Source organism: Castor canadensis, chromosome 5 (assembly GCF_047511655.1).
Source record: "Castor canadensis chromosome 5, mCasCan1.hap1v2, whole genome shotgun sequence".
Taxonomy (NCBI): domain Eukaryota; kingdom Metazoa; phylum Chordata; class Mammalia; order Rodentia; family Castoridae; genus Castor; species Castor canadensis.
Window position 1 is genome coordinate 6,465,703 of NC_133390.1, and position 20,842 is coordinate 6,486,544.

A 20,842-nucleotide genomic window follows, 5' to 3' on the forward strand; every position below is an offset into this window, starting at 1 on the left:
TGGACCCCTCAAAAGGCTGAGGAGGTACTGGTGAGAGGTGTTGGCTCTAGTTTTCAGAGCCAAGTGGAGCAGCAGGTTCAGAACCAAGCTCTCACAGAACCATGGCTGTGACAGGCCCAGGGGAGAAAGGGAGGTGGCATGGATTGAACTGTGACCCCAAGAAATGTTGAAATCTTAACCTCAGTACCCGTGAGACCTCTGAAGTTACCTAGTTAGGGCAAAGTCATTAATGAAAGCCCTCATCCAAAATGACTAGTTCTTATAAAAAGCAGAAATTTGGTAACAGAGACAAACAGAGAGAAGATGATGGGAGGACACAGATGGAAGATGGCCACCTACAAGCCAGAGGATGCCCTAGGCTCTCAGAAGCCAAGAGGAAGCCAGGAAGCAGACTCTTCCTCTCAGAATGCAGCAACCCTGATGACCCCTTGATCTCAGAAAAGAAACAATACACATCTGTGCTGAAGGCCCCAACATGGGATGCCATGTTTTAACAGCCCCAGGAAAGGGACACAGGAGGCAAGCAGCTTCTCCCACTGTGGATCCCTGCCCTGGCTTGACAACTGCTATACTGCTTCCAGAGACTGCTGGAAAGAGCCATACCTGGGCTGCACTGCGGGGGCTGGCACCCTAAGGAAGACAGAGCTTTTGAGTGGATGGGAGGATTTAGCTGGTGACCATACAAACCCCTGCCTAGGTAAGCAGAACTGAATGCCACGGTCCAGGTGTTTGATTGTTCTATGTGGTTTGTGTATTTGTACAGAGTATATACCCAGTCCAAGAAAACACTTAATAGGTTCTGCTCCAGGAAAAGTGAAGCTGTCCACTGCCCATCTAGATTCCTTGCTGAGTCCTTTAGTGACAGCCATGGAGTCACCCTAGAGATAGTAAATATCTAGCTGTCATGAAGGGATCCCCAAATGCACTCATGTCAGGGTATAAAGATTGCTTCTCCTGTTCTAATGCCTGCAGAAATCTTCTGAAATTTTTTCTAAAATAAAGATTTCCAGAGACCTCCACAAGTCCACAGCATCAGGATCTCTGGAGGGACCCAAGAATCTCCAGTTAGCCTTCCCATTTCTACCATCATTCCCCATAGGTTACTGCTACAGATATCTTGGTCATCCCTCTGTCTGTGATGTGATTCTGCATTTGATGCAACGATACAATCTCTGAGGCTGAACCGAAGGGATGAAGGTCTAACTATGGAGGTTAGACTTTGGGGAGTCAGATGGCTGAGGCTCCTCAGCTGGGCTGGCCCACTCCTCTGTTAGAATGGTAACTTATTGAGCCAGATGGTTGCTTCTAGGGCTTTCTGATGCCCAAATGTATGTATGTCCTGGCTCCCTACAGTGGTGACTGTGAGGTGGTACAATAAGGAGCTTTGACACTCTGTGATATTCGTCATGAAATATTGATATGTTTAATTCCATTTATAAAGCTATGCCAAGGGAAAATATGACTTTGTTATACAAATGCAACATAAAATGACAACCGGGAGAATATGCAGAAAACAGGCATGAGCAACTATTTCTGCGAAGTCTGTGGTTCACTTTATGCCACATGGTGACTCATATTTTCACAGGCAAACAAGATGCCAAACTGTGCATGAGTTTAAGAGAGAAAAATCTAAAGTGTAAAACTGAGACCCATGGATTTCTCTTCTGTAAGTTAATAATTTGTCTAGGGAAGGAGTTTTCTTGAGTAAGTCCACTTCCTTCAAGTCCTGAAATTGTGTCTAAAATGTCTAAATAGCCACTCTTCTGTGTGTGTATGGGGGGGAAGTGCATATACAAAATTACCGTCAAGGTTTTCCAGTCATATTGAGAAGTTTAAGGGTGCTATTTCAAATTGGGCAAAGGAATTCTCGGGTATGTAGCACGTGGAATTGTTAAAATGGCATAAAAATAAAATTTCAAAGATCCTGGGGAATAGCAGCTTTCATTTTTGTAGAGCTAGATATACTTTACTAATTTTATTTTGATATGCTTTGTGCATATAAATTATGAATTTTTCATTTTATGTTCATTTGCATTGCATTTATTTACCTATATTTCTTACTTATGTTACATATTTTATATTTAAACATATGATTATGTTTTGGAGTGGACTTGGTCAATAATCTTTTTTTGGGGGGGATGGGGGTTGGAATGGAAGCCAGGTCCTTGTGCAGGCTGGATGAGTGTTCTATCATGGAGGTTCTTTTTCCATGGAAAAAGAAAACCTACATCAGAAAACTAAACAGCTCTTTGGGCGGTATATTGGGGGTGATTTTTAGTTTCTTCTGCATGCCTTATTTTTATTGTCTATATGAATAAGTGTATTACTTATATAATTAGAAAAATCTACAGTTCCCTTGACAAATTTTCCATCCAGTTTCCTATTTACTTTTGTTAAATTTGCATCTTCATTTCTACATGATGCTAGAAGCTCCCGCTCAAACCAGAAACAGAGATTTGCAGGATTCAATATCTCCCACTGCAAAGAGAAAACCATTTTGAATCTTGAGTCATATATTTGTCTCTCCGAAAGCACCATCAGGTGTGCGTGGCTCTTTCATCACATAGGGAGTAACCCACGTTGATTGCAAGGAACTTTGCAAGACAGCCTCGGAAATATTTCCTCTAGTGTTTTGAAATAGCAAAATACGTTTGGTCCTTTTTAAGCTTTTTGCATTGTGGGATAGGACTACAGAATTCAAGGCTAAGTCTTTCTTGGCAAGATTTAAAATGTGAGCTCACTCAAAGAATCAAGAGTACCTAAGAAATTCGAATCCAAGTGTTCTGTTGCCTACTTCTCATGCCAGGTGCCTGTTCCTGATTCTTGGCACACCCAAAAAACTTTCTGGAAGCAGGGTGATGGTCATTTTGACTGAAGTGTTGCAAGGAAGATGCCAACAGGAATGGTTCTCCTATTTTAGGAAAGATCATTATAAGATACTGGAAAAACAAATTCCTTTTTACCTCCTCTTGAGAGTTTCATTAAGAGTGTTTATTCTTGGATGAAGGGGATTAGGGAAAGGTATTTCAGATGTTGGTTCACTGCTGGATACTGAGCTGCTGGCTCTCAGCTCGTGATGAAATAGTTGTATAACACGCACTTTGCTGAGAGCTGTTTAATCTCCACCGGTTAGGGATCTCGTTAACTGGAAACACACTTCCTTATTGATAGTCCAAGTGTTGCCTTGGTAGCCTTTGCTTCTTATCTTCTCTCTCAAATCTCTCGTAGAGCAATTGTTTTCAATAGTTCTTTCTAGTGGAGGGATGGGAGATGACATGATTTCCTTTCTCACTTGGGAAGGGTAAATACAAGCACAAAGAAGGAGAGATGCGTTGACAAGAAGCAAAGTGACAATACCCAGTGTGGTTGTCTGTTCTAGCCCAGGCCTTCCTCATCCCAATATGGCCAGAGCAAGGTGACACACTGGCCCAAGAATCACTGCACCATCATGCTGCTCTTATCAGCAGCACTGATCCTTTTCCAAAATCAGAGTGGGAACCAGTTGCCACTGAATCCTGGGAGAGGCTTTGTGTGGGCACCTGGTACATGTCATTTCTTCCAGCCTCTCAACTTGACTTTGAGATCACTGTCACAGGTGAGCAAGCTGAGACTTAGGGGGGATGGAGGGAGGCACCCAAAGTCACTAAGCTTGCAGGTGGAAGGAGTGGAATTTAGCGTAGGGTATATCTTATTCTGAAGCCTGAGCTATTTTCCACATAATTTGCTTCCTTGTTTTCATAACTTGCCTTTTAAATATAAACAGAAGGAAACCGAAAGAAGGATCAACAGGTGAGAAAGGAGCTTTCAGGGCAAGATTGCTGATTGGTTTTATCTCCTGTGGAAGCCAAATCCTGAAGTTTCGCCTTTGCCTTTTCAAAGGTAAGGGCCTTAAACCAGGGTAGGAACAAACTGATCCTTGAACACATCTGAGCATAGTCAAGAATCAAGAACCCACCCTACTGGGTGATTTCCTCACCTGCACATAAGGCTGGCAGAATGGCCTTTCCAATACATTCCTGAACGATTACAAACTCTCCTGAGACCAGGTATGGGCCAGAGCTTTGTGAATTACCACAAACCTGGGTTATTATGGCCATCACTGCTGTTTTCAAAGTCTGGCCTTTGCGGAGGTGCAACAAGAAAGCCAGAATTACTTCACAACTTGAAAGTGAAGGAAATCATTAATTTGGTTCCTTTAGGCAAGTAATCCTAATTGATCAGGACTTAAAATATACAGTCTGGATTTTTTCAGTTGATCAAATATGCAAGTAATTAACTTTTCTTTATCATAGAGCCAAAATAACTAGAATGAAGTTAAACAGGAAAACACCATGGTTTTGAGTTCCGTGACAAGTCCACAGTCCTCTAGGACCAGAGAACCTATGAGCAGGCACCTCAATGTCACCTTAGGACTGACCTCAGCCTTGGTAAACAGAGTCATGCAAAGCTTTCCCTCTTCAGGAGCCTGTGTAGATTCTGTAGGGGATCCAGCAAGTGTGAGTCCTGGGAGCAGGAGTGAGTATGGGGAGCTTGCCTGTCCCTGTGGAGTGTGAAGCAAAGCAAAAGGAATGAGAATCAGAGAGAAGGGGATTCTAAGAAGGAGATGGAGAAGATGAGCCCTACACAAAGTAAAATTTACAATCACAGAGAGGTTGAGACTAAGCCAGGAGGGGAGGGTGTGTTCCAATAACCTAGAGAGACTCCATGAGAGTTGAAGGAATCAGTTCTCTGCAGTTTTGTACCAATGTCTTCCGCCATTTCCTTGTAGAAGTTACAAATCTGATGTGTGTAGTTCATGTTTCTGCACACACTGGGAAATTCCTAGACATAATACCGAAACATAATAATTCCATGAGGAGGTACATAGTGAATAAGTACCGATATGATGCATTGAACAGGACACACTAGGTCCTCATTTGCCGATATGCATAACCTGAACTAACCAACTTCCTCCTCCAAAGTTCATGTCCGTCTGGGATCTCAGAATATGATCTTACTTGAAAATAGGACTTTGCAGATATAATTAGTTAGGATCCAGATGAGATCATACTAGATTAGGATTGGCTCTAACTCTACTAACTGGTTCCTTAAAAATAGAGAACACAGAGAAGAAGCCATGTGAAGATGAGGCAGAGATCAGAGAGATGCAGCTACGAGTCAACAGATGCCAGGATTCCCTGGAACCTTCGGAGGGAGCATGGCCCTGCTGGCATCTTGATTTTGGACTTTTGGGCTACGAGGGCATGAAAGAGTAAGCGTCTTAACTGCCAGGCGTGTGGTAATTTAGATGGAGAGCTCTTCACAGAGCCAGTAGGAGTCTGAGGGCCTGCAGAAGTTATTCAGTTTTGGAGCGCACTCAGATATTATACCAGTCAGAAAGAAGGTGCCAGGTGGGGTGGGGGTGGCGTCACAGGATTCAAAGATGGACTGAATGGAGAAAGGTGTCCATACCTTCAAGTCACTAACACATCCTCTGTATTCCCTGGCATGCCACAGAGGATCCTCTCAGAAACTAAATAGGTTCAGAGCAGATCTAGACCCCATAGGGTAGTATTAAGGTGTGACATTCTGTGTTTTCTCACTATGAAAACTTTGCTGCCACTATTCACAATAGCCAAGTTATGGAAACAGCCAAGATGCCCCACCAGTGATGAATGGATCAAGAAAATGTGGTATTTATACACAATGGAATTTTACTCAGCCACAATGAATGAAATCCTATCATTTGCAAGTAAATGGGTGGAACTGGAGAACATCATCTTAGTCGAAGTTAGCCAGGCTCAGAAGACCAAAAATCACATGTTCTCCCTTATATTCGTATTATAGACCTAAAACAATTGCAGTAATATTATTGGACATGGGTCACACACTAAGGGGACAACGTGTACAGGAGGAATATGGAAAGGGAAGGAAATCTAAAACTTGAAAGTGTTTAATGTGCCCACTGTAGAGGAGCTAATATAGTAATCTTAAACTGATAGGGGCCACTGTGGGAAAGTCACAGGGAAGTAGTGAAGAGGTCAGGTAGAGATGAATCAATTTGGGTTGTAACACACTTGTGCATGGAAGCAATGCTAGGAATCTGCCTATAGCTATATTTAGCTCAAGCTAGCAAAAACACTATATCTTTCTTATTATCTCTTATGTTTTCTTTTCAACAAAATTGGAGAAGAAGAGAGCAGAACAGGTTCTGCCTGGAAGGAAGGGGAGTAGGGGGAAAAGGAGGGGGGACAGGGGTAGGGAGAGAAATGGCCCAAACAATGTCTACACATATGAATAAATGAGTAAACAACAAAAAGAAAGGAATAAAGAGGAACCACCAGAAAATGCAGGGAGACCTACCATGAGCCATGGCTTGGCTGTGATGGGATAAGGATTGAGGTTGAGGAAATTTCAGTAACTTTATTTGATGTAAGTTGAAGCCATTAAGCCCTTTGACTCTGATCCCTAAATAGTTTGGTATTTCCTAGCCATAGTACAATAATAAAATTGAAATTTAACATTGACAGGATCCTTATTATTGCCCATACTCAAATTTTGTCAATTTTTCAAATAATTTGACCTGTCACTGTGTCTCCTGAGACCCAAGGTCTAATCCACAATTGCTGTTACATTTGGTGATCCTATCTCTTGAAACAGTGCCTCACCCTTTCCTAGTCTTTCTTGACCTTTATTGTTTTGAAGACTATGGAGCAGTTATTTTGTGTTTTGTTCCTCAATGCAGGTTAGTGTGATATTTGTTCAGGATTGGATCCAGTTTATGCACATTGACAAAAAAACAAAAACAATAAAACAAAGCAAAACAATAACAACAAAGATAACTCAGAAATAATGTGGTGTCCTCTTCAAAGCACTGTATCAGGAGACACGTGGTGTTGGTTTTTCTACTGTTTCATTAATCTCATTGCTAGATTATGAAAGTATCCACTCATCTCCCCATTAAAGTACCGTGTTTCTGTCTGCTTAGAGAAAAAAGAAGCTTTCCAACGTGTGTAGAGACATGAACTATACATATCAGATTCATAACTGCTTCCGGAAGATGGCAGAAGACGTGAGCAAAGAACTGGAGACAGCTCCATCCTTGTATTTAAAGGAGATTCTCTTCTACCAGGGAACAAAGAGCTCAAGAAAGTTGGATGACCAATGTGTCTACTGAGAGAAAACTCAACAAGCTAAGAAAAGAAAATGATGGCTCGCCCAAGTTCCAGCCTTTCCCAGGTGGCCCTTTTGTTCCTACGGTTCCACACACATCCCATGGGGTTGCAGAAATGTCAGGGGGTCCTCAAGTCTTCAGAGAGGAGGAGACTCACACAGTGAGAGTGCACAGATCCAAGTCACTTGCAGATTTGACGTGGTTTTCACAACCTGCTTATTTTTGTCTTTTAAAGTACTTTCGACGTACTCTTTTTTAGTTTTGCTACTGTCATTTAAATGCTACAGTTTCCCAAAGTCTGATAACTTTATAATGTCTAAAATAGTACTTTTCAAGTATGCATCTATGTAGGTTAGCTCTTATGACTGTTAGTTCCTCCCCAATGAACTGCTATAACTAGATGCATATCGTGTATTCATTAAAGTATTATTATTTAAGTATTATTAAATGTCATTATTATCCAAATCATCATCAACTGCATATCTATGACATGGGCAGAGGTATATACAATAATAAAGGTTATTTTATAAGCTGTGAGCTATTAGTCATTTAAGATTTAACTGCGTGAATTTTGATTGGCTCTTTAAAATGCCGCTCCAAAGGGAAGGACCTCGACAACAACAGACCATTAAAACTTCTCAACGTCCTCTTATATTAGCTCCAAGTTCATATAACTTAGAGGAGTTGACACTCCGCAATTATTTATTTTGCATTTTGTCATTTTGAATCTTTGTGTTTTTCTGTTTACAATATTATTTGTTCTTTAAACAGTTCTGAATTTTAGCAGTCAAGGTAAGTTTCTTTTGATGACAGACACATAAAATCTCACACATATAAACACACACACAGTCTTTTTCACACATTCAACACACACACACACACACACACACACACACACACACACTGGACCAGAGGCACAGCTGTGCACAGGAACCAGAATCTGTAAGCTGAGAAAGCAGAGAAAAGACTGACAGGAAGTAAGGTGCATGAGAGGCTGGGGCCAGGACTGCACTGTTTCTGTCTGCAGCCAAGGAAGCAGGAAGGAATGGGTCACATCAGAAGGCCAATGGAGATCAGGTGGACAAGAAAACCCCATGTGTGAGCTGGATGACCAAAGATCCATGCAAGCTGTCTGATAAAAGTTATACTACATATGCTTGTTTTAACAAAAACCAACTGCAACAGAAGCACATTTTAAAAAAGAAAGCAAGAGAAGCAGGGAGGGGAAAGTAGAAGATAAAGTCTTTTCTGCTTCTGAAAATCCCACTCCCTAGAAGTGGAACTCTTCCAGAATTTGTCTGCAATCCATTTTACATGTGTGATTGTGCATCTTGTTATTTCACTTAACAAAATGTCCTGGAATACTTTGTGTGTTCATGGTTTACTTCTTTTTCATGCTTCCTAGGGCTGGGCAGATAGGCTAGGGGAGGTTGTCATTTCTTAGACCCATTTTGATCTTTTCCACAGACCAATCTGTGTTGCAGACTTGGGTGTTTCTGCCCTGAAAGGGATTTGACATCTCCTGGGATGTGACAGTGCCTTCCCACAAGGATTTAGTGCTTTGGTGTCTATGCTGACTTGAGCTGATGGTTCTCTTGTTTATACTCAGGGAGTCTGGGATGTGTAGATCCCGGCAGAGTCCCAGGATTTACACAAGGAAGCTCTGAGCCTGAGTCTCTGGAGAGATTCAAGGACAGAGGGATGTGGTTGAAAGAAGTAAAAGTGGCAAGTAGAAGAATCAAAAGACGAACTGCCATGTGTCCCCACAGGCACACTGGTGAGGATGCTTTCCTGGATTGGAGACTGCCTCTCCAGGGCTTCCTGAGAGTCATATGCTGAATATGGCAGGGACATACAAGAGAAGGAGCTGGCTCAGAATGCCACCCCTAGAGCACAGTCACCCTTGTCCAGGAACACTTGGATAGATGGGGTCGGACTAGCTCCACAGAAAATCCCTGGAATTTTAGACTCCATCAGCTCCACTTATTTCTCCTCAGTTCTTTTGAGTGAAATCCAGGAATCTTGGTACCACTTTTGGGGAGACCCTTTAGTCCTGTCCCCTCGACTGGTGATCATGACCAAAGGCAAGAGGAGAAAGAGATTCAGGGAAGGGCCACACTGGGACCTTCCTTGGGAGGCCCTCACTTCCCTGGGGCAGAAAGAAAGGTCTGTCAGGAACATGGGACTCACAGGGAAGACCCCCATTCCCTGGTAGCCATATGTGTGCAGAAAGGTCCTGCTGGGACATACTAGATTTGCTGGGACCTGGAGGGGCTGAGAATGGCTGAGCTCCTAACTGCAGTGAGACAATCCTGCTTCTCCAGAGTACTATGCCTGTCACGTCACTTCCCATTGGTAGGCTTTGGACTACCTCCATTTCTTTATGTCTCAGACCTATGAGGCTTCAAGGTTGCTGCACTGGTTTGGTGTTTTGTTATCTCTGTTCCCCACCTGAATTGCTTTTCTACCATAGGTTATCAGAAATGTGGATAGAAACACGACCAATCATAAGAGAAGCATGTGTGACACCGCTCAGCTTCACTTTACCAAGTCTTTTTGCAAGGCTGTGTCTATTCCAGCACTTGGGAAAACCACGCATGCTAAAAACAAAACCAAAACCTCTCAAATCCCATTTCCTTCTTTCCACCCTCCCAGAGCTGCTCTGTGCTCTGTGTGCCCGGGTGACCAGCCTCTCACTGGTTCTCTGAGGTCTGTGTGTGGTCCACAGTTGAGGAACAGATCAGATTCATGGGGCTGGCGAGGCCAGAACAGGTGTGAGCGCACATGCATGGAGGAGCAAAGACCGCTCGTGTCCCCCTCTCTTTGATCTGCCGTGTTTGGTCTTGGTCTCTGTTTGTCTCCCCTCCTCTCATTCCTCCTGGTCCCTGCTTCTCTCTCTCTCCCTTTCCTTTCCCGCCTCCTGTCCTCTTTTCCTCCTTCCCTTCTCTTGCCATCCCAGTCCTCATAGCTTGAGCCTTTGCCCAGTGGGCACAGAGATGCTTGAACTCTCCCTGGCCTGGAGCCCTTGCACGTGTACATGTGGACACGCTCACTTACCCCAGGAAGAAGACTGCTCCGTGCTCTCCATGAAAGGTCAAGGTGAGCAAATGCTTTGCTTATCTCTCTGTGGTTGGTTTCCACTTCTGTGTGGCATGAAGCTAATATTTTCAGGGAACCCTGCTGATGCTCAATTCAGGGAAAGGAGCTACAAAGAGGAGTCAGGGAGGCTGAGGATGTGTCAGGGGGTGGAAAGGGAAGGAAGAAACTTCAGCATCTCCCAGTGTGACTCACAGTTTAAGATGGAGGTCCTATGAATTCTCAGGAGAGAAGAGCCCTCTTTTGGTGAGGAAACTTCTCCCCAGTTTTGGATACACTTTGGACTTGAATTCTCACTGAGCCACTGACCATTTACCTGTCACCAGTCCCTACAACTTTCACTGCATGCTGGGACTTTCCAGTTTAAAGAATAAAGGGGATGAGAGACCTTCTGAAGGGTCAAGCTCTCTTCTCTCAACTTGAATGGAGAGATCTTGGGGAAAGGGTGAAAATACAACTTGTCTCATTGAGCAAAAGCTTATCATGTTTTAAATTTCTGATGACTACTTTGCAAAAAGTTTGCCTAACATTGGTTGTCTAAGGGTAAGAAAGATGTCCAGAAAGTGATCACAGGCAATGAGTGTTTGGGAAACCTTGCAAAGACCGTGGGAGTAAGCAAGCTGTCTTGCACATGGCCATAAGAGTTCCCTTCTTCCACTAACCCAGAGTTGCCCATCGGGGAGCCCTTGGGTACAGATTCAGGTCATCTTTCTCTGAGAATCTTTAGGAAAAGCTCTGGGCTTGTACCTAAATCTGGCCCAGGTCCCTCACTGGGTCATCATGAGATTTCGTCCTGTAGCAGAGAGGTCAGCAGGGTTGGGGGCAGTTTTCTGGATTTAGATTCTAGCTCTGCCACTTACTGGTTTTGTGTCCTTGGGGATTTTATCCACTCTGCAAGTCTCCAGGTTTTTATCTGTTAAGTGGAGGGAATTCTTAACACCTTCGTCATGCTATTGTAAGGATTCAACTTGTGCTACATGTAAAATGTGAACCGCGCCTGGCCTGTAGAAGTGCCTTGAATGTCGTGTCTTTCTGTTCCAGAGCTGTGTTTCTGTGTGTGACAAAAAGACCCTGCACTTTTGAACATCTCCATACTAATAGTCTCAAAACCTCTCCTGGTGGGCTTCTGTTTATCCAGGAGAGTCCACGAGCTCATGCTAACATGGAGGTCAGGAACTCCTCAGGCAACAGGTATGTGTGGTGGGTTCACACACCTGAAGCTGTGCCAATGAGGTGACCCCAGGCCAGCTGCACTGAAGAGGAAGTCCATTCCCCAAACTAGGGCTTCAAAGACTCACTCATTGCCTGAAGTCTGCCACTTGGCACACTTTGGACTTTGGATGATGGAATATGTGGGAAGCCTGTTGTCAGGGCACATGTGACCTGACCACAAAGGACCTGATGGGAGGTGGCTCTTTCTGGGCTGTGTCCTATTCCGGGTTCCAAATGGGCTAAGACTGTGAGGCTGAGGCTGAGGAGGCTGGATTTCATCACGTTGTTTTGCTTGTTTTTTTAAGTGAGTAACACATTGGAACAGCTCATTCAGAGAACCTGGTTCTGCTTCACCACCCAGCCTCAAAGTTGTAGCCCTCTTTGAAAGTCTAGGAGGGGCCCAGACATTCCATAAGAGAAGCAGCCTTTAAAAATCACCACAAAAGTGAATGTAACTTTTTAGGGAATAATTAAGAAGCAAGGGCAAGTATGGGTGGCATTTCTCTGACTTCTAGAACTTGGGCACATGAGACATTTGCAAATGATTTGTGTAGGGGCATTTGGAAGGCCCCACCTCAGTGGTCCCAGTTTCCACTTCTCAGCACCCAAGAGGCACAGATAGAGGCATTAATTCTGAGCAAAGTGCAGGAAATCTTGGGGCTAGGAACTCATTCTATATGGCTGGTCCTTTCCAACCACTGAAGGCGGTCCATCTGGGACTGAGCCCAGTGTGGGTTTCAGATGCATGAGGTCATTGCAAGAGCCACTCTGCCCTAAAATAATGCTGGGAGATCAGCTTTGACAAATAACCTACAAATGAGGGAAAACACAGAGACATTGAGATCAGGTATGGCTCTGCTTATAGCAATTTTTGGTAACAAAATCAATTTTATCCTTTGTGTGGCATCTGTAGCTGTTGGGAAGACTAACTTTCATGCCACCAGGATTTAGTTGGGAAGCAAAGAGACATTGGAAGTGGAGAAAGACCAGCTAAGGGTTTAAATTGCCCAGGGACAATTCCAGACCCAAACATGACACCTCTTCTATTTGGTGGTTATTTTCTACCACATCAATAAAGGGTCGAGGGCTGTGGGGGCCGAAAGGAGCTTTGGAGACACAAACTGGCTCAGACCCCTCCCACCTAGGCCTATTTTACACATGAGAAAACTGAGGTCAGAGAACTAAAGTGGCTTGTTTATTGAATTAGCAGGACCCGGGTGTTCTGGAAGTGCAATGGGGTCCTCTGCACATGCCTGCTGAGTCTTCATTGGATGTTGATAGTCTGCCCATATCTCTGGGAAGGGCCCCAACTTTTTGTGTGCCACAGTTCCTTCTGGCAGACTACCATTGCCTATAGACATTGTTATGGCTGAAATGAAAAACGGTTGAAGTGTAACCCCTATAACTTAGAACTTAAAATGGTAATTAACATAAAATGAGGTCACGTGGGTAGACCCTTGTCCAGTATAACAGTGCCCTTATAAGAAGAGGAAACTCGGACATAGACCCACACAAAGGGGTGACCATGTGAAGACAGGGAAAAGATGGCGTCTGCAGGTCTAGGAGAGAGACCTTGGGAACAATCAACCTGCCAACTGCTCCATCTTGAATTTTCAGTCTTCAGAACTTTAAGTAGTCCAGTCTGTGCTATTCATTATAGAAACCCCTGCTCAGAATATTTTTAATGCACAGGACAAAATTCAGAGGGTGACAAAGGAGGCAAGTGTATTGAAATGCATGGCAAGTGATAATGGTAGAAGAGTAACCCATGAGCTTCTTCACTAACACCTCTTGTAATACGATCCAGTGGCAGGTCTGGTAGCCACCCTAATACCAAAGTCAAGGTGATCACAGGAGCATTTTGGATTGTGAAACAGCAGTCATGTGCTGTGAAATCCGCACTTCGATTTCCATCAGTGACAAACATCTTGATTCCTGCTAATGCTTTTAGAATCTGTTACCCCCATTTAATAACGAAAGAAAGTCCTGACAGCAGCTGAAAGTCAAGTGACAGTAAAAAATGTGAACTTTCTTGCCATCCAAGTTTATTCTTGTGCCCTGAAGATCTCTGGGTTCCATGGAAACACCCAGCCTGGGGCCCCAGATGTATGGGGTTGTAGGAACGTGCCTCTCTTCCCTGATGCAAGCCACACAAAATATTCTAGATGTCACAGGAGAATTCCACCACTTGGCTTCTTCTTGTGGTTCTGCTAAGGTGTTAAGTGACAGGCTTTTCAGCAGGTAATTTTCTCCCAGGAGCTCTCTTTATTTTCCTGAATATTAAGTTCAGAGATTCTCCAGTCTCACAGAGGAATCCGTGGGAGGAATACTTCTTAAAATTCCAGAACCAGAGGGAATCTGCAGGGCACAGCCGGAAGGCCTGTGTAACCAGTAGCGGCCTGGAGGCTGCAGGTGCAAAGGGACTTGGTGAGCTTGGTGGTGTCTGTTAGGAAACATTTCCGGTCTTCTGACTTGTGTGGCTGTGAGTGTGGGGATTTTCCAGACTCTTTTTCTGCTATCAATTATATTCTGTTTTTCTTTTTTTTTTGTACTGGGGTTTGAACTCAGGACCTCACACTTGCTAGTCAGGCACTCTACCACTTGAGCCACTCCACCAGCTCTTTTTCCTGTTAAGTACTTTCAAGATAGGGTCTCTCATACTATTTGCCCCAGGGCTGGCTTTGAACCGCGATCCTCCTGATCTCTGCCTCCTTTATGTAGCTAGGATTACAGCTGTGAGCTACCAGCTCCCGGCATCCGTTATATTCTTCTCTGCTGTCACCAGGTCCAGCTCTTGCTGCTGCCACATAGCACACCCCATCTGGAAGGGGGATGCTGGTCTCCCAACTTTTAGCAATGGAAGCCTGATGTTAGGCCAAACTGTGTCTTCTGCCCCTTTCTCAAGTCTTCAAATGTGCCACCTTGGAGGCATGAGTCGGTCTTGTCTGAGTTTCCACCAGGGAACTGCTCTCCTCATCCTGGGATCATCAGCAACCCCACAGTTCAGGTGAGCATGAGACCCTGTAGATGTGGGTTTTGCTTCTGAAGTCAGAGGCACCAAGAATCCTGAAGTCCTGGGCACCATGGCTGCCTCATCTTGGAGATCTGAACAAGAACTGAGCCATCACTGAGAAAGCAGTAGTTGAGAGATGGAGAGAGAGAGAGAGAGAGAGAGAGAGAGAGAGAGAGAGAGAGACAGACCCTGGATCCAGATCTTCCTGAAGCCCCATCTCTTAGCCTTATAAATTGCTCAAGCCAATGTGCCACCTTGGAGCCATAAGCCAGTCTCGTCTGAGTTTCCGCCAGACAGAATCCCATTGGTATAATTTACAATACTTCTACCAATGAGCAAAGTCTGTCTTAAGTCAGACTTAAGTCAGTCTGTCAGTCTTAAGTCAAGTCTGTGACTCTGTCCAGCATCACAGAGCCCTCAGGACAAATAAGAGAAGATGGCTCCCTCACTGTCTCCAGTGGCTACAACAGGCCCTTCCCCCACAAAGGACGCAGTAACAAGCTCCCGCTGTGACAGTTGACCAGGCTTCTCCTCTTGGGTCACCCACTGTTTGTTGCCCGGCCATGTGGGAATGGGACTGTTCTGTGCTGCTTCCAGACTTTCCCAGGCAACACAGAGGAGTCAAGTTGAGGACTCAGCCATGGCCTCAGGCCGTCAGGACCAGGATGTCTCCTCTGGGAGCAGATCCAGAGCCCGCGTCTGAGCCCTGTGTGCAGAGACCACCTCCCTCCCAGGATGCTTCTGCAAAGGAGACACTGCACCCTGGGGACATCTCCCCGAGCTTCCCGAGGGCTGAGGCTGGAAGGGAACGAACACAGCCAGCAGGTGCCCAAGGCATCCTCAGCACAGAGGGAAGAGGCCCAGCAGAAGCTCTGGGCAATGCCAGGGGAAGAGGAGCCCAATCCAACTGACCACAGCGTCACTCCCCCACCATGTTCCTCCCCAACACCTGTCACCAACACTCCCTCATCACTTTCAATCTTGGTCAGTTTAGTTTGAAGACAGCAGGCTGGTCACAGCCTCTTTGCCTGTTCACAAATGTGGCTCTGCATCTGTCAGCACCTGTGGCTGCTGTACAGGAGAGTTATTCTGTCTGCAGCGTGGGGCCACCAAGAAATCCAGCCTCTCCCAGATTGGGGAGAGAGATAGGCTGACCCAGGTCAGCCTGGGTTTGTGGTCCCCTTAGCAGACATAGCTGTCAAATACACACCCATCAGGGATCAGGGCAGGGGAAACCAGGAGTCTTCCCAATTGTGAGAAAGAAAGCTTAAAGTGAAATCAGCTATTATGGACGACTTCACTACAAATGCAAAATTGCAGTGCCCCCCCACCAGCCCTTATCTACGGTTTCAGTTTCTTGTGGCAACTGCTATCCAAAAACATCAGTGGGAAATTCCAGAAACAAACAAATTGTAGCTTGTAAATCACACACTGTTCTGAAATTTCATATATCTGGGACCTTCCAGCCTAGGATGTGAAGCATCCCCAACCAGTGTATCCACTCTGTGTATGCCACCTGCCCGTTAGTCACTGTTTATCAGATTGACTGCTATGATATCACTGCTTGTGTTCAAGTAACCTGTATGTATCTAATAACGGCCTGAAACACAAGAGGAGCAATGCTGCCATGTTATTACAGTATTTTGTTCTCAGTGTTCTATTTTATTCTTAGTTGTTCTTGTTAGTCTCTCACTGCACTTAATTTACAGACTAAATTTTATCAAAGGTACGTATGTGTAGGAAAAGACGGTCTGTACAGGGTGAACACACAGTAGCCACTTTCCTGTACAGATCACTCATCACAAAAAGATTTATCAAAATATTGGAAATTCTGCTTGTTCCATCCTTATGAATTTCCAAACATTTCCAAACACACCGCTCCTTAGAGTGTATGAAAGCTGTTCTCGGCCCAGTTGGCAGCAGCATGGCTCCTGAAAGGATTTTGAGGACATCGATCTGCTCTTGTCGTTCCCCAGGGGTGCCTCGCTTCTGTGCACACGTTCTCACTTCCCAGCCAGCATGGTTTGTGAAGCGTGAGCAGCCAGAGCTCTTGTGAGTGGTGAATATGGCATCTGGCCAGTTTCATGTAACCTCTGGGAAGAACTCAGCAGGTCAGGCTTCTGCTTACAGAACAGGTTCAGTGCTGACTGTCCGAGCACAGCGCGAGTTGCTCTTGGGAGCTGGACAGTTACACAAAGCACTCTACTTTTCACTGATCCCAGTGATTTGGATTTTTTTCTCTCTGCTCCTGGGGGAGCTACCTCAGCCCACCAGTGTCACCAGAAAGCCACATCTTGACAGAAAGATCACAGTCCTGCCCTGGGAGGGCAAAGGTCATGACACTGTCCTTTATTTCAAATGACACCTGAGGTGAGGGCCTCCTGCTCACTTGCATTTGACCCTGATGCATTTTTCCCAACTCTGTATTTCAAAAAATTTCAAATACGCAGAAGAGATAAAGGGAGAATGTGGTGGGCACTTGTGCTGTCACTGCTGAACTTGACACTGCTGAGCCATTTGAAAGTGAGGTGCACTTTCTCTAATTTCTGTGTCAATCTACAGGACCCACGGCCAGTGCAAACCCCACTGCCCTTGTGACAGAACAGCTGCCTCTTTCGTCTAGGTTTTCCACATTGTGGGGTGAATTCTCTTACTATGCTTTTAAACCCTCTAGGACTGCAGCCCTACTTCTTCTGTTTCTGACATGGTCATTTGTGCCTTCTCTTGTTTTTTCTGGATAATTCTAATTCCATTCCATTGAAGTTTTTAAAAGAGCCAGTTGTAAGATTACTCATAGTAGTAGATCTTATTTTATGTTTTCTTCTAATTTTGAGATTTAATTCCTTCTTTTTTGCATTTTCAAATGTCTTGAGGAAGAATTTCAGATTACAGTTTTTCCATGTATTTGGAAATGTTAAGTTATAATTTTTGTTTAGTTTAAAATATCTTTAGACACCCTTGTGCTTTTTTTCTTTGATTCATAGCTTATCTAGAATTTATGGCTGTACTTCATATGATGAGTGTATCATGAATGAATTTGTGATAGATAAGTGAATGATTCTCTTTTTAAATATCAAGTCAAAATCGCTAAGAAACTTGAGATATGCTTCATTTATCACAAATTAGCCTTTTTGAATGTGCAATTCAGTGATCTTTAACATATTTTTATAAATATATGATTTACATATTATATATTATTTATATATTAATAATGTTAATATTAATATATCATGCTATTAGTATAATACAAATTATACATATTATGTATACATTATATAATTTATAAATTTATAAATACTTTAATAAAATATTTTTATAAATAAAGAGTTGCTAAACTGTCACCACTATCTTACTTCAGAACATTTTCATCACTGACTCCTCCCACCAAAACACACTTTCTCTCAGGAGTGACTTCCCAATTTCCCCTCTCCCCCACCTCCTGGCAGTTACTAATCTGTCTTCTGTCTGTCTGGATTTGCTTATCCCGGTCACTTAATATACAAGCAGAACCATATGATATGTGTTCTTTCGTGACTGGCTCCTTTCACTTTGCAAAATGTTTTCAAGATCTATCCAGGTTCTGCCCACACTGGTACTCCATTCTTTTTATGACTGCATAATATTCCAGGTAATGAATATGCCATATTTTATTTATGCACTCATCATTTGATGGATATTTGAGCTATTTCTATTTATTAGCTGTTAAAAATGATGCTTCTATGAAAACTCAAGCACGAATTTTTGTGTGGACATATGTTTTTAATACTCTTAGTGTGGACTTGCTGAGTTACATGCGCTTCTGTGTTTACCTCTTTTTTTTAACTTAGGAAAGATTTATCTACTAAAGCAGGAAGAAATATAAAGAGAGAAAGGAGGAAACCCAACACACAGGAGATGGGAACAAAAGGGTGGTTCTGGTCCCCGGTGTGTTTATGTTTCTGAGGTAGGGGATTCCATCCTGAAACCCCACCTAGACACATGATCACAACTCTTTGAAGAACTGCTAAACTTTTTCACAAAGTGACTGCACTATTCTATATTCCCACTGGGAACAAATGAGAATTCTACTTTCCCTGTATTCTTACCAATTCTTGTTATTGCCTCTCCTTTTTTCAAGTAAGCCATCCTCGTGGAATGAAGTGGTACCTCGTTGTGAATTGGATTTATGCTCCTGAAAGACTGAAGACATTGCACATCTTTTCATGTGTTTATTGATTACTTATAAATCTTCTTTGCAGCAACATATATTCAAATCCTTTGCTTTGAATTGGACTGTCTTTTCTATTGTTGATCTACAAATGGTGTTCTTTTTATATTCTGTATGCTAGTCCCTTGTCAGATATCTGATTTGAAAATTTTTTTTCCATTCTGTGCATTTTTTTGTGTGGTAGTGGTGCTTGAACTCAGGGCCTTCACCTTGAGCCTCTCCACTAGCTCTTTTTTGTGATGGGTTTTTCCAGATAGGGTCTCTTGGACTATTTGTCCAGGCTGGCTTCATATCAAAATCCTCCTGATCTCTGCCTCCTGAGTAGCTAGGATTACAGGCATGAGTCACCAGTGCCCAGCTTGTGGGTTTCTTTCCACTTTATTGTTATTGTCTTTTGAAACACAAAGTATTTTTTAACTTTGATGAAATCTAATTCACCTATTTTTCCTTTTATCACTTTCATTTTTGTGCTGTATCTAAAAATACGTATTGCTTAATTCAAATTCATAAAGATTTGATCATACTTATTCTTCTAAGATTTTTATAACTTTAACTCTTTTTTTTATTTATATGTGCATACAATGCTTGGGTCATTTCTCCCCCCTGCCCCACCCTCTCCCTTACCACCTACTCCGCTCCCTTCCTCTCCCCTCACCCCCTTGATACCCAGCAGAAACTATTTTGCCCTTATCTCTAATTTTGTTGTAGAGAGAGTATAAGCAATAATAGGAAGGAACAAGGGTTTTTGCTGGTTGAGATAAGGATAGCTATATAGGGAGTTGACTCACATTAATTTCCTGTGCGCGTGTGTAACCTTCTAGGTTAATTCTTTTTGATCTAACCTTTTCTCTAGTTGCTAGTCCCCTTTTCCTATTGGCCTCAATTTCTTTTAAGTTATCTGATTTAGTTTCTCTGCGTTGAGGGCAACAAATGCTAGCTAATTTTTTAGGTGTCTTACCTATCCTCATATCTCCCTTGTATGTGGACATTAGATCAAGGGCAAACACAACAAGGGAATTGAACTTTGAGCACAAGACATAACTTTAACTCTTAACCTTTGTTCTAGGGTATATTTTCAAGTTAATTTCGAAAATTAACTTGAGAAGAATTCCACCTTCGCTCTTCTGAATGTAGAATCCAGTTGTTCCATCACCATTTCTCCAAGTCATGCACTCGAAGTCTTCTAGTGTATAAATGAGTGACTTTCACATTTGATAAAGCCATAGAACATCAACTCAGAATCCAGTAGAGAGGATTTCCCCAAAGCCAACTCATGCACCCAGGGTCTTTGCCAACCCAGAAACCATGCAAATGGTCCTGTACCATGTTGGCGGTCAGAGTTCCCTATTCCTTTTCCTCCCAGATATTTGAGACTGAAACTCTTAAAAAGTGGTTGTGATAAAGTATAGCATGGTGAGACTGGGGAGAGAGTGCTAGGGACACATTTCACTTAAGCCTTTGAAGTTCTGTGGAGGAAAATGCAGGCCATAAGTAACCTAGAGTTAGTGTAAGAAAGGATTGTAATTTTTTAAAAATTGTCCTTGCTTGGTGTATGGTGTTGGAGTCACTCCTGTGCAGCACATCCACCATAGATGAAGATTTTTCAGGCCTCAGTTTGGGGGCAGAATTGTTCCAGCCATCATTACATTTGTTTAGTGCAACAGATTTTCATTGGCTCACTTGATTGTATGCCCTCCAGTGTAACAGATGCTAGAAAATGAAAATCCACCCATCTACCTGCCAGGGTTCTGGTTGTGGAGTAGATTCTGCCAAACAAATGCCTGAAGAAACTAGAAGCAACACCAGCGGTGGCTGTGCTCAGGGAGATTGGGGTCTCCTGGGGAGAAGCTGGTAGCCTCCTAGAACCTTGGGTACTGAGCAGTAGGAGGTGACAACAATAGAAAATTTCCATGTACATTTGAGCAATTCCTTGGAGTGCTGCATTTTTTTATTGTGTAGCAATTAGATCTTATGCCCTCGCCCTCCCAGAGATTCTATAAGTTCCATAATTCTGTCTGATAAATTGCCTTCTTTTCAAATCAACTAAAGGCATTCTGTTTTCTTCTGCTATGAACTTCTACCAATATAACCAGCAATCCAATCAACAATGATAGAACAATTAACACATTTTCCTGTAGTCTGGGAAAGTCTTTCTTTCATG

The 20,842-nt window shown here is 43.3% G+C and overlaps 1 long non-coding RNA gene across 1 annotated transcript in view; it reads left to right on the forward strand.

The window, feature by feature from the left end:
• The window catches only part of LOC141423188 (uncharacterized), a 32,774-nt gene extending 25,184 nt beyond the window's left edge, over positions 1 to 7,590 (forward strand). Inside the window, exon 3 of the long non-coding RNA XR_012447841.1 lies at positions 6,968 to 7,590. This is a non-coding gene — a long non-coding RNA (uncharacterized lncRNA). The remainder of the gene's footprint in view (positions 1 to 6,967) is intronic.
• The last annotated feature ends 13,252 nt before the right edge of the window (positions 7,591 to 20,842 follow it).